The following is a 12,408-nucleotide window of genomic DNA, read 5'->3' as shown; positions in this document are numbered from 1 at the left end:
TTTAGCTGGTTTTATCATAGCACTGACCATTTTTATCTTGGTAGATGCACTGACATGACTATCAAGAAAAGCCAACGAAACTAGTTCCTCTGTTAAATACCATAAATGGTTGGAAAACTTATTTGCAGCTGCTTTCGAGATATTTGTATGAATAGCCGAATATTCAATCAAAGACTTCATTAGTAACAGGTCATTATATGGAGCACTTGCAGCTTCTGGTGCTGATATCCATGCTTTCATGCATACACATGCAATGAAAATGCATACAGCTGTTAATACCTTCTCTTCTTTAGATGTAAGCTTGAATTGTGATCTAAACATCCAGATTTTGAGACTTTATAAATACATTTCGACATCCAACGGTCGTGATGCACGGCTCCAGGCGACATAAATTTAACACCTCTAACAGGGGCAGTTCCAAGAAAAATAAGCACAAGTTCAACTAATTCTTTATAATCACCTCTTAGTTGGTTATAAGACTCTTCCATGTATTTTTTTGCATAAGCAACTGTATCTTTTATATCCTTTATCAGTTCATCAACTACGTCAATTGAAATTCCAGTTTCGTACTGGTCGGTGTCAATGAAGCTCCAAAATTCCTTGAAACGTTTGAATAATGGAATTTCAGGAGAAGATGTAGCTCCCTTGCACACTTGAAACACTGAACCTATAATCAGTCCCAACACATGATGCCTGCACGCAAAAGGAACACATGCACCCGAGTTACTGCCAGTGTTTGAACTGGTTGTGTCAAAACACATAGCATGTATGTTGTTTGATATTCCCCAGCTTTCAATAGCTTTAAATACTTTGCCTCACCTGTCCCAGATGGAAGCTTTGGAACTGCAAGTAGCTGGTGAATTTTTTTCCCAGTTACTAGTACAGGCAGGCGATCCACTTTATCTTTTGCAACGAATCAGGAATTAATTTGCTGTCCCAATGGATAACTAGAGGGGCGTTAGGTTGAAACTTAGCCTTTATGTCTGCATATTTCTGAGCTTTTTCTTTCCTTCTTTGACAGCGAATTGAGTCCTTATTTAAAGAAAATTCATTGATGTTGAATCCTAAGTTTTTTGCAGTTTCTGCTATGATATAGAAAGCCTTTCGGTCTGACACTTTTGTTCTGTCCAAAGCTGCAGCAAGTTGGGGAGTAACTATAGTTTTTCTCCCTCACTTCCTTTTCTGTCTTTTTGATGCTTGTTCTGTGATATCCATTTTGTTACCTTCTTCCGTTGAGCTTAATTTGCTATCAGTTTCAGTATCAGTAGATGATTCAAGTTCCATTATAGAATCTTTTAATTCTTTAATTTTCTGTTGCTGTATTCGGACATTTGCTTTTGTTTCTCGTTCAAGAGCTTTTTTCTCTTTTATATCAAGCTTTTTATCAACTCCTAACATTGATCCACACCTACCTTTCTTCCTTTGTGCTATTAAAAAGTCTTTGTCTTCTTGTAAGACTGCTTTACCATAAAACATCAGCATGAGCAACATCAAAAAGATCTTCTAGTTTAGAGAGAAAAGTTGATTCCTTAGCTTGCTGTGTTGATGAACATCAAGCTTTATTTTTCTTCAAATGCTGCCATTCTTTATACAGCTTTTCAAGCTTCATTTGACAATTTTGGTTGTCGCACATAGGAATTCTAGCTTTTTGCCAAAACTTGGCGATTTCTGTGATGGTCAGAGTTGAAGCTTGCCTTACGGTTTTCTTCAATTCAAGATGATGATGCAAAAAATGTCCCAGAGCCATACGCAAGGATGGCAATTTTCCATCTTTTAATTCTGGAACTGACCCACCAAGAAGATACAAGTCATTTTGAGATCTTGTGGCTTTTGCAGTCATTTTGCTTTCAAAACTGAAGCAAAAATAAAATATTGAAAACAAATACACATAATGGAAAAGTAAGCAATCTTTGCTTTTCGGAAAAAAAAAAGATCCCGCAATGTTAAAATTTTCACAGTTGTTGAGCTATCTTTAAATGTGCTAATATTTGGCCTGAATTTTTTTTTCATACAAAGGAACAAAATGAGAGGGTAAGAGGTTAATATTTTCATAGTTGAAAAATAAGCTCCACCCTACTACTGACTCATGTAGATTAAATAATGGCCACTGATGGATCAAATTTGAGGTTTGAAAAAATTGAACAAATTGACATTCTGGCATTTTAAAAAAATGGGACGATTAAGGAAGAGAAGGGCTATAATATGCTCATTGAGTTTCAAATATGGTAATTGATAGTGTAGGCCCAGAGTTTAAAAAAGCCACAAAAATATGATTCATTGTAGCGACTGCTAGTGCATTTACCTCTTCTATGGACAGACCTGGATTACTCAACAGGCCATCCCCTAGGCCCATATGCCTTGGCCTAGGGTCGCATATCACGGGGAGGGGGAATTATTAAATAACTTGTTGGTAAAAAAAAAAAACATTATTTTGGCGCGCTAGTACAAAAAGAGGAGAAACATTCCACCAGAACCAAGAGAGAGATTGCAACCTGCTTGCTGAACAGGTAAAAAAATGAAGGGGGAAAGGTATAATGCTTGATCGAAGCTATCCCTTTTCGAAGCAAAGCAGATAATTTTTAATTTTTTAGATTTAAGCAATCATTTCTTGAAAATACAGATTTTTTTAAGTTAAAACACTTATTAGAAGTAAGTCACACACTGTAAAATTAGAAAAAGCCACGATATATAAAATTCCCAGTTATAACACTTGTTTATTTAACAATTTTTCTCTTTGGTAGTCTAAATCATGTCAGCATGGGTGCAAGACCTTCCGTCTCAGGACGGATTTCCGTCTTGACAAAATTTCCAAGACGGAGGTCGGGACGGAAAGAAATTCGATGACTTTCTTTTAGTTTTTAATGAAAAAAAAAAAAAATTGAGTGTTTGAAAAATATGCTTTAATATTACTGGACCGTTCCATAACCACGAATTTACATCGACATTCTCTCGGTTTTCTGCCATGGGCTCGTTTTGTTTGCAACGTACTTTTGGAGGAGTGGCTTTTCGACTCGCGCCGTTTGACTGTTTTTTAGGTGTAGCTCTGTTATTTCCAACTCACTGCATTGACCAAGGAGTTGCTCGCTATTCTCCCTGATTTTTCGAAGCAATCGACTCTAATTGAAAATTTAGCCTTTTCTCCTGCTATTTTCGATCATCAATTCGTTTTTTTTCATTTAGGGTTTTTTCTTTTTGCAAAGTTTACACGCATAAATGAAAATTATGTAGTACACCTTAAAAGGTCTTAAGAGTTGAGATCCATCACCGATTGAGAGTGATTGCTGACAAGATGAAATATTTTCTCCACATAAAAGGGCGTCCACATACCAGGTAAAACGGAAACTATCAAGGATTTTGGAGATTTTAATGAAAATGGAAATTTTGGAAATAATGGGGGGAGGGGATTTCAAGCTGGTTGGAAACGCCGATGGGCAACCGTTCCTGCATTTTTGACAAAGACTTGAGGAAACACTAAATTCTGTGATTGAATCTAACACTCGCTAGAATGGGAATATGGGAGGGGGGGAGAGAAAGGAAAGAAGAAAAATAACGGAGCACGAGTTTGCAAAAAAACGCTGCTCTTGCAAAGAGGGTAATCTGTTCGCAAATTAACCTGCGATACTGAGGTTTTAAAACGTCGATATCTTGGAAAATCTAAGGCCGGGGGGGGGGGGGGGGGGGTTACTCACGGGTTACAGTATAAAATATCGAAAAACTGAATTGAAAATATTTTTGAAGCTAGGAGTGGTTCGATATTTCTCCTCTGCAAACCCTTAAAAATTTAAACGTCAAAAAGTTTTAGGCTGTCTTTAATGATGTAAAAGCGGGGGAGGGGGAGGTTTTAAAAAAATCGGAGACTGGAGACTTAAAAACACTAATTTAGGCAATCTTTGGTGAATTTATGAGAGATGGTTTTGGTGTTCTAACATGAAAATGTTTTGTAGCTGATGTATTAAACTATTTGAGGCTATACGTAAATGACTTAAGTTAAAGGGCATTTGAGACCCACTTCCGAAAAGTGTTTGTAATTGAAGTCTTAAAACTTTTATGCTGTCTTTGGCAATGTCAAGAGGGAGGGAGGGGGCTCTCTTTTGGCGAAATTCCGAAATTGGAGTCTTAAAAACGCAACTTTAGACCATCTTGGGGTTTGGGGTTCTCCTTTCCCAAAAAATATTCAAAGCTGAAGTACTCAGCTTTAGGTAATCTTTGGAAGACTTAAAAAGAGTGAATTCGAAGGCTTTCTCTCAATACGGTTTAGAATTTTAAGCGGTCATAAGTCATGTTTATAGGTAAGAGGGGGTACTATTCCTACAAAACAATTTAGAAACTGAAGCCTTAAAAATTGAAATTTAGGACATTTGTGGTGAATTCAAAGGAAGGGTTTCGGGAGTTCTATTTCGAAAATTCTTTGATGCTGAAATATTTAAAGCGCCACTTTAGACTATATTTGAGTGCCTTAAGATTGATGTGATTCAGGAACCCTGCCTGGGGTTAGGATTCGGTTCCCCTATTTCTTTTTTTAATTAATGAATGTTGGAAAGGGTACCTTGTTTAAAAAATATATCTACTTCACTGAAGCGTTTTTTTATTGCTAATTTTATCTTATAAAAGAATTCTTTTTCAAATGAAGACTGTGTGGGGGAATGGTGACAGTTCATTATCATTAGTCGGCTTTACCCTCCCCCCACCTTTCCTTCTTTGTTGGCGCTACTTTGGGTAGACTTTCCGATCAGAACTGATTTATGTTGCAAAAGGGAAAATCTTATGTCCTAAGCGATTTTATTGCTGCAATAAAAATGTTTACGATCGGCAAAAAACTAATGGTGGGGTGCTGCAAACGCTTTTACCCCTTACATTATCCAACATCGTCTAAAATTGCGTTTTTGAAACTTCAATTTCAAAATGTTACCGAAGGTGGGTTCCTGAACTTCATCCCTTCAATAGTACATTCAAAAAGCGTATAAACGTTATGAAATTTAAATTACAATTTGTTTTTAAATCTTTAATTTCAGGAAAAACCCATAGCGTCCCCCCCCCTTTCTCTAATATTTTTTGAAGGTTGCCCAATATTGTGATTTTGGGGCTATCAGTTTGAAATAATTGATGTAAGAGTCCCTGAACCCCTCCTTTCCCTGAACTTTACCAAAATGGCCTACCATAGCGTTTTTTGGACTTCAATTTGAAAACATTTCTGGGGGAAATCCCAAGACCCCCCCCCCCCTTTTTATTGCCGGAATTTGGACGTTTTGGAATTGTGATGTCAAATCACTTAAATATTACAATTTTAAGGCTTAAAATTTAAGTCAAACAGATTCCAAAACTGGCATTGTTAAAATCTACAACATTTATATAGACAAATTTTTCCTCAAGCCAGCATGCTGGGGGGGGGGGGGGGGCTGAAAATATTTTCCGTCTTGAACACATAACCAAACTTGCACCCATGCATGTCAGTAAGTATTTGTTTTGCAATTTATAATCTATTGATTCATATTTATTTCTGACTGCTAATAGTCAGGGACGCCCAAAATTCAAATTTTTGGGAAGGGGGAAATTATTAGTTTACCCGATAAAACTTCAAAGCTTACCGAATAAAAATAGGAGCATGGTACTACTAGTAGTTTTCTAACTTATCTGTGACTAGCAATAATTTAGTAGTTACTAGAATTATGTTTACAATAAATAGCATAAATAATCAGAAAAAAATATTAAAGCACTTAAAATATAGTTTACCAGACAATACCAGATATTTACCGCCAAAGTTTTATGATAGGTTACAAATGTTGTAAAATTTCCGAATTTGTTAAATATGTAACATTTACGGACCTTTAAAAAATTTTACCTTCAAAAATTCCCTGATTTCTGTATTTTATCGATGTACAAAACTTCCGTAAATAATTCTTCAGACCAATTTTATTTTCTACTAGTGGTACCCGCACGGCTTTGCCCGTAATAGAAAAATTAAAAGTTTTTTTTGGTTCGCCTGTATATTTACAAATAATGTATGGTGAATTTTCTCGTCAATTGGCTTGTACCCATGTTACGGTTCCACGTTATGATGATTTCGTAATTTACTCGTCCATCTTATGAAAATTTTGTTCTTAAAATTGGAATAGAAAAAGAACCACATCGAATTTTCGAAAAATCGCTCCGAGGTGCACACCCCCATGCTACAAACTAACTTTGTGTCAAATTTCATGAAAATCGGGCCGAACGGTCTAGGCACTATGCGCGTCACAGAGATCCAGACATCCTACAGAAATCCAGAAATCCTCCGGACAGAGAGGCTTTCAGCTTCATTATTAGCAACTAGTGGTACCCGCACGACTTTGCCCTTACTAGAAAAATTAAAAGGTCTTTTCATTTGCCTATGCATTTACAAATAATGTATGGTGACTTTCTCGCCAAATGGCTTGTCCAAGTTACAATTCTACGTTATGATAACTTGGTAATTTACTCGTTTATCTTATAATTTTGCTCGGGAAAATGTTCTTAAAATTTTAATAGAAAACGAACAAAATCAAATTTTTAAAAAATAGCTTTGAGGTTCACACCCTCCTGCTACAAACTAACTTTGTGCCAAATTTCATGCAAATATGCTGCTATGCGCGTCACAGACATCCAGACAGACGTTACATTGTGTACATGAGTAAAGTTATTTTATTTTGTTATTCTTGCATCAATAATTATACCGCTTCAAAATTATTTCTATATAGACTTTTTAGTTTTATCATGATTAGATATTTCTTTAAGAGTGTGTGTAATAATTTCTTAGAATTCTTATGTTAACTAATCACTGGAAGTAAAGTATAATTGTTTTAGATTTCTTATAACCTTTCCCTGTAGATAATTTAATGCACTATTTTTACTAAAGAAAGGAGCATCTTTTCAAAATATATTTTTAATTACCAGCTTAAAACGTTTTAAACACTGCATTTTATTTACTATTCAATAGTTTTCAAGTAGGGCAAAGCAAAGAAACAATTATCATTGGTAACATAAATCAGGGAAATTTGGTGAACTTAGTCAGGGAAAGCAGGGAACTTTTTTTCAGTTTCTGTCGCCACCCTGATTGAAAAGAACAGTGATAAGATGAAGGCTTCAAATGACAATAACATATTGTTGTGCTCATTCGATTTGTTAGCTGTTACATCTCTTCCGAATGGTAATGTCTCCCTTTTTTATTACAAAAGTAAATTGCATGTCTTTAATTTTACTATTTTCAATATCGTAGAAAGCACAGGATTTTGCTCCATGTGGCTTGAGGGGGAGGCAAAACGAGGAGCCAACAAAATCACAACCTGCCTTTTCAACTACATAAAAAAATATTCTCTTGGAAAAAAAATAATTTTCTACAGGAACAACTTCTGTGCTCCAAAACAAAAATAAATATTTAGCAGCTATGTATCTTTATGCTAAAGAAAATTTAACTGTTAATCAAATATCTCATAAATATTTAATTGTTGGACACACAGAAAATGATTAGGATTCTATGCATTTTATTGAAAAGGAAAAGAGTTGGATTTTGAAAAGCGGACCACTTTATGTTCCCAGTGAGCTAGTTACCATTGCTAAGTCAGCTGAAAAGAAAGGCACACCATACTTTGTGACTGAAATGTCAACCGATGACTTTATACACTGGAAGAAAGTAAGTGAAGTGATGGGTAAAAATTAGTGTGAATGAAAAAGGAAAAAAAGTTCCATGGAATGAATTTAAAAGTCTTGTTTGTTAAGAAGGAATTCCCGAATTTAATATTTTACAAGACTTCTTTTTCTGAAAAAGAATATAATATAATTGACGTAAGAAGAAAAACTCGAGCAAAAAAAGAACAAGTTGTAATAAATCCAGCTCATACAAAACCACCATCCATTCCAGTTAAAAAGAAGAATGATCTAGTTTCCTTGTGCAAACAAAACATGATTCCTAAGAAGCATCATTACTTCCTTACATCTCTAAAGGGCACCACGACTTATAAGAATGATGATAATTGTGATTCTGAATAATATCTAGTTTGTGTGTACTTATAATAAATATGTTTAATAACTTTAGACTGGTTTAAATTTATAAACACAATCACATAAAAAGCTTATTTTCAATCAACATCACTGACAGTGTTTCTTTCAGACCTTTTACTCCAGGGGGGGAGGGAGCAAGGGCTTATTTAAACGGGTGAAGCACTTTAAGAGTTCGGAGGGGGGGTCAAAGGCGTATTTAATTACTGAGATACGCAACCCCCCCCCCCCCCAAGAAATAAATTCCAAATTACTAACTCTGAATAATTTTATAATATCAATTTGTAAAGTTATTGTTGTGTTTGGCTTGGCCGCTCCTCCTGAAATATATCCTTGTATGAGTCCATAAGCGGGACGATATGAGTTTTAAAATACACTCCTGGCCCATTATTTTGTTTCCATAAAAATGTAACAGATCAAAAGTCTAACAGTATTGCAATATTATGAAAAACAGAAAATTTTATTGGAAAATACAGAAAAAAAGTGATGAAAACATTTCTTAACCATTGAAATGTACACAAAATCACTCTAATTATCAAGTTTCATATTGACGGTCCTGTGTCACACTGCAAATGCAAAAGAAACTTTTAAATTTAAAATACACGCAACAAAGCATAAATATCCTCATATAATAGCCAATGATCGAGTAATGCTGATGTCATAAACAATGAAATTTGCACCGCAGTATGATAATTTGATAATTGACATGCAGGGAAATGCTTTATTTTGATAGGGTTGAACCGGATCTGGTAACTTGACTGTTTTTCTGGTAAGACTCATTTTAGGAGAATGAAGAAACGTAAAAATGGTCGACAGAGAACGCTACCTACTGGAGTTTAGAGTTAATCCACTGGGGTTAGGGTTGAAATTTAAAACTATCAAAATATCATCAAACAGACAATTTTTTTGTTCAAATGTAGAAGTAATTTTCACCCGTCATACCTTGACAAGAAACTTTCTAGTCATGTAAGGGGCCATTCATTAATTACGTAAGGACAATTTTGGCAATTTTTGACCTCCCCTCCCCAATGTAAGGGTAAGATTTTTTAAACCCCCACTATCTTACGTAAGATTCCATTTCGTTTTTCACAGCAATAAAACAACAAATCTTACATCACTGAAATCGTTATTAAATTCACTATTATTAAAATTATTTTTTAAAAAATTTAAATCTTTTTTGTGCCAAGGAATACTTACTAAAAGGAATTTAAACGGAATGTTTTTTCGACAAATATTTTTTATATGATGCAGCACTAATTAAAAATAAGGCATACAATAAACAATGTGATTCTTTTATTATATTTTATACTATTCATTCTTGGGGAAAACAAGCAACAAAAATTAAAAATTTAAAAAAAAAAAAAAAAAAACCGACTGGGTCGCAAATGTAGAATTAAGAGGGAAAATTGAAAATCATTTTAAAAGCCTTATACTATTAAAAATCCATTACAAGTATTTTATTTGTTAACAAATAGATACTGGCAACAGCAAAAAAAATTTAGGTCGTGTATAATCATACATTTTTTACCTTCCAGAAGCGAATGAAATATGATTCCTGCCAAACCACTTGACCGTGCGATTTCTAATATAAAATATCGACTTGGAAAGTATTATGTAAGAATGGGTCTGCCCCTCCCCCCAAGTAAGGGTATGTAGAGATTTTTCCAAACCCCCTTCCCCCCTCAGGACCCTTACGTAATTAATGAATTGCCCCTAATAAAAATAATTTAAAACTAAGCACATTTACAGAAACAAATATTTATTGAATTGCTCCTTCTGAAGTCGAGTTTGTTTCATAAAATTGTCTTACAATTCCCCAAAACTGACAGTAACATGCAATAAAATAAAAATTGCAAATAGTGAAGAAAAATAACTCTCACTAAGTAGCACAGGAAAAAAGAAAAGGTAATTGATTAGAGCCCGTGTTATATGCTCTAAAAAATCATGGAAAAATGCATGCATATATATGCACTAAATATACTTAAAATATACACTAAAAACAAAAAAAAAATTGCTCTTTTTTTAAAAAAAAAACTTACGTGAAGAAAGAAGTGAAGAAAAATCTTGTGAAAAACAGTAATATGCATTTTTTTTTTAAATTACAGTTTTTATGCATTTATATGCACTAAACGTCAAAAGGGGTCACAATTAGCAATTACATACGCAAAAGACGATTTTGTAATATATGCAAAAATTAATAGCAAATTAAATAAATAAAACTTACATTGGGGTTTTTAAAAATTGGAATCTTTTTAAATTTTTGAATTGAAAAATGGATAATATTACTAGATTTGAACGTAAGTTAGTAATTGTCAAATAAGCACGCATGAGAAACTTTCAAAGTTATTTCTTTTACTTAGAATTAAGAAAAAAAAACATTATGAGTCGAAGTTTATGATTATTTTAAACAATTTCATTAAAATTAGTTTTGATAGAGCTGTCAAGCTAAGAAAACTTGGAGAATGATTTCTGGACACCCTTGTAAATTAAATATTGGAGATCATTCTTTTATGCAATTTTTAAAGCGAAAAAAGACAATATTACCACGAGTGATTAATGTAAATAAATTTTTATACTAAAGTAAAAATATATTAAAAAACAAAAACTTCTCTCAAAATAATTTGTTTTTGACTTGGATTGAAAACGTGATCGCTAAAGGCAGTAAAGACCTCTGTAGGAAGACATAAACAAGTTCACACATAGAGGGCTTCAAGTTCTAGAATGATTATGAAATAAATCTGTTTTTTTTTCTCTCTCTCTCTCAGAGAAAATCCGGGTAGATTTTTGAAAGTTTTCTATTTGGCTAGCAGTCTTGTCGGCTTGAAAGTGAGTTCACAATGGGGGGGGGGGGGGGGGGGGGGGGGGGGGGGGGGGGGGGGGGGGGGGGGGGGGGGGGGGGGGGGGGGGGGGGTTGTAAACGATGCCAAATTTTCAGACATTTTTTTCAAAAAGAAGACGTTAATGACACCATGATTTTTGTCACAGAAAAAGGAAAATCAACATTGGCATTATAGGCATTTTCGTTACAGCCCGCCAAAGATAACTCACAGCCAGTGGTATTCCCACAGGGTATACTCCCCATACGCCGTATACTCTCAAAAATTTTTTAGACACGCAACCCTCACAGCTTTTACCCTCAAGCTTCAAAAATTTTCATATAATGACATATTAGGTATATGATCGCCTGCACATATTGAGCGTAATGGATTAGTGGGAGTATACCCTCAGAAAAATAACATCACTGCTCACAGCCCACTGTCCCTTCCCCTCCGTACAATATCATCATCCAGGAAACTTTTGATTTCCTACAAAATGTACTATGAGTGCCCACAGAGTACATGTAATAAGGTTCCAATATGAACCTCACCGATGTAATGCGTACAAAGACAACTAGATAGATAATACATAAAATAGTTCCATAACATCAATAAACGGACAACAAGCGAAGGGTAATAAAAAGGAAAAAGCATATCTTGTTGGTTAATTAATTGCACATATTTTCCCAGGGAAAAAAGTGCTTTTAGCAGTTTGTTACCAGCAAGGGACTTTCCATCGACAGTGACAAAATGGAGGCCAAAGGTGCCCATATGCAAAATTTTAAAGGTGGGCTCAAAAATTTTCCCTACAGTTTAGCAGAATATTTTCCTTCTGGAAACTAATTTCAGAACAGATTAGCAATATTAAAATTTGACATTAATGGCCGAAAAAGAAATTTTTATACATGTTTGCAAAGAAAAAAGCACTGAAAGCAAGGAAGTTCTCATTTCTAAGGGGGGGGGGAGCTTGAGCTCCCACTTGTCCCCTATATGGGCGCCCTTGGCATTGGCCAATGCCCCTCCCTGGATGATACAGCTCCAAATTTTCTATAATTTCCTGTTTTAAAAAAGTAATCCAAATTTCTCTTTGGGGGGGGGGCAGTTTCCCCCCTCCAGAGATGCCTGTAAGAAACACTAATCACTGATGAGTTGGAAACTGCAAAACAGCTCTACATTTACCTTAGCCAACGCTGCGGAGTCGAGCTGATTGAGTGTAAGGAGTCGGAGTCGGTCCTTTTCCTTCCAAATCTGCTAGTGCTTGCAGAGTCGGATTGGTTTTGGGTAAAGGAGTCGGAGTTGGATGCTCTAAAACTCTCAGAGTCAGAGTAGGATCCTGAGTAGGTCATTTTTTCCTCCTACTCCGTAGCTCTTATCTTACAATGTCCTAATTGAAAATGATTTTTTTTTTGGGTAAAACACTAGGATATGTTGCTATTTGCTTTTATACCCTAGTTTTTAACAGAAACTTCAAGAGCAACAGTAGAACAAGTGAATCTAGTTATTTTCCTATAGGATCAGTTAAATGTTTCAGTACACCCCTTAAAATGTACTTAAAACCTAGTTGAAAACATTTTTCTTTGAA

General features: G+C 34.9%; 1 protein-coding gene across 1 annotated transcript in view; it reads left to right on the top strand.

The window, feature by feature from the left end:
• Positions 1-12,408, top strand: part of LOC129217715 (protein DEK-like) — a 50,027-nt gene that overhangs the window by 28,156 nt on the left and 9,463 nt on the right. The gene's annotated exons all lie outside the window — the stretch shown is intronic.

This window comes from Uloborus diversus, chromosome 2, assembly GCF_026930045.1.
Source record: "Uloborus diversus isolate 005 chromosome 2, Udiv.v.3.1, whole genome shotgun sequence".
Classification (NCBI taxonomy): domain Eukaryota; kingdom Metazoa; phylum Arthropoda; class Arachnida; order Araneae; family Uloboridae; genus Uloborus; species Uloborus diversus.
This window is presented reverse-complemented; position numbering and strand designations above follow the sequence as displayed.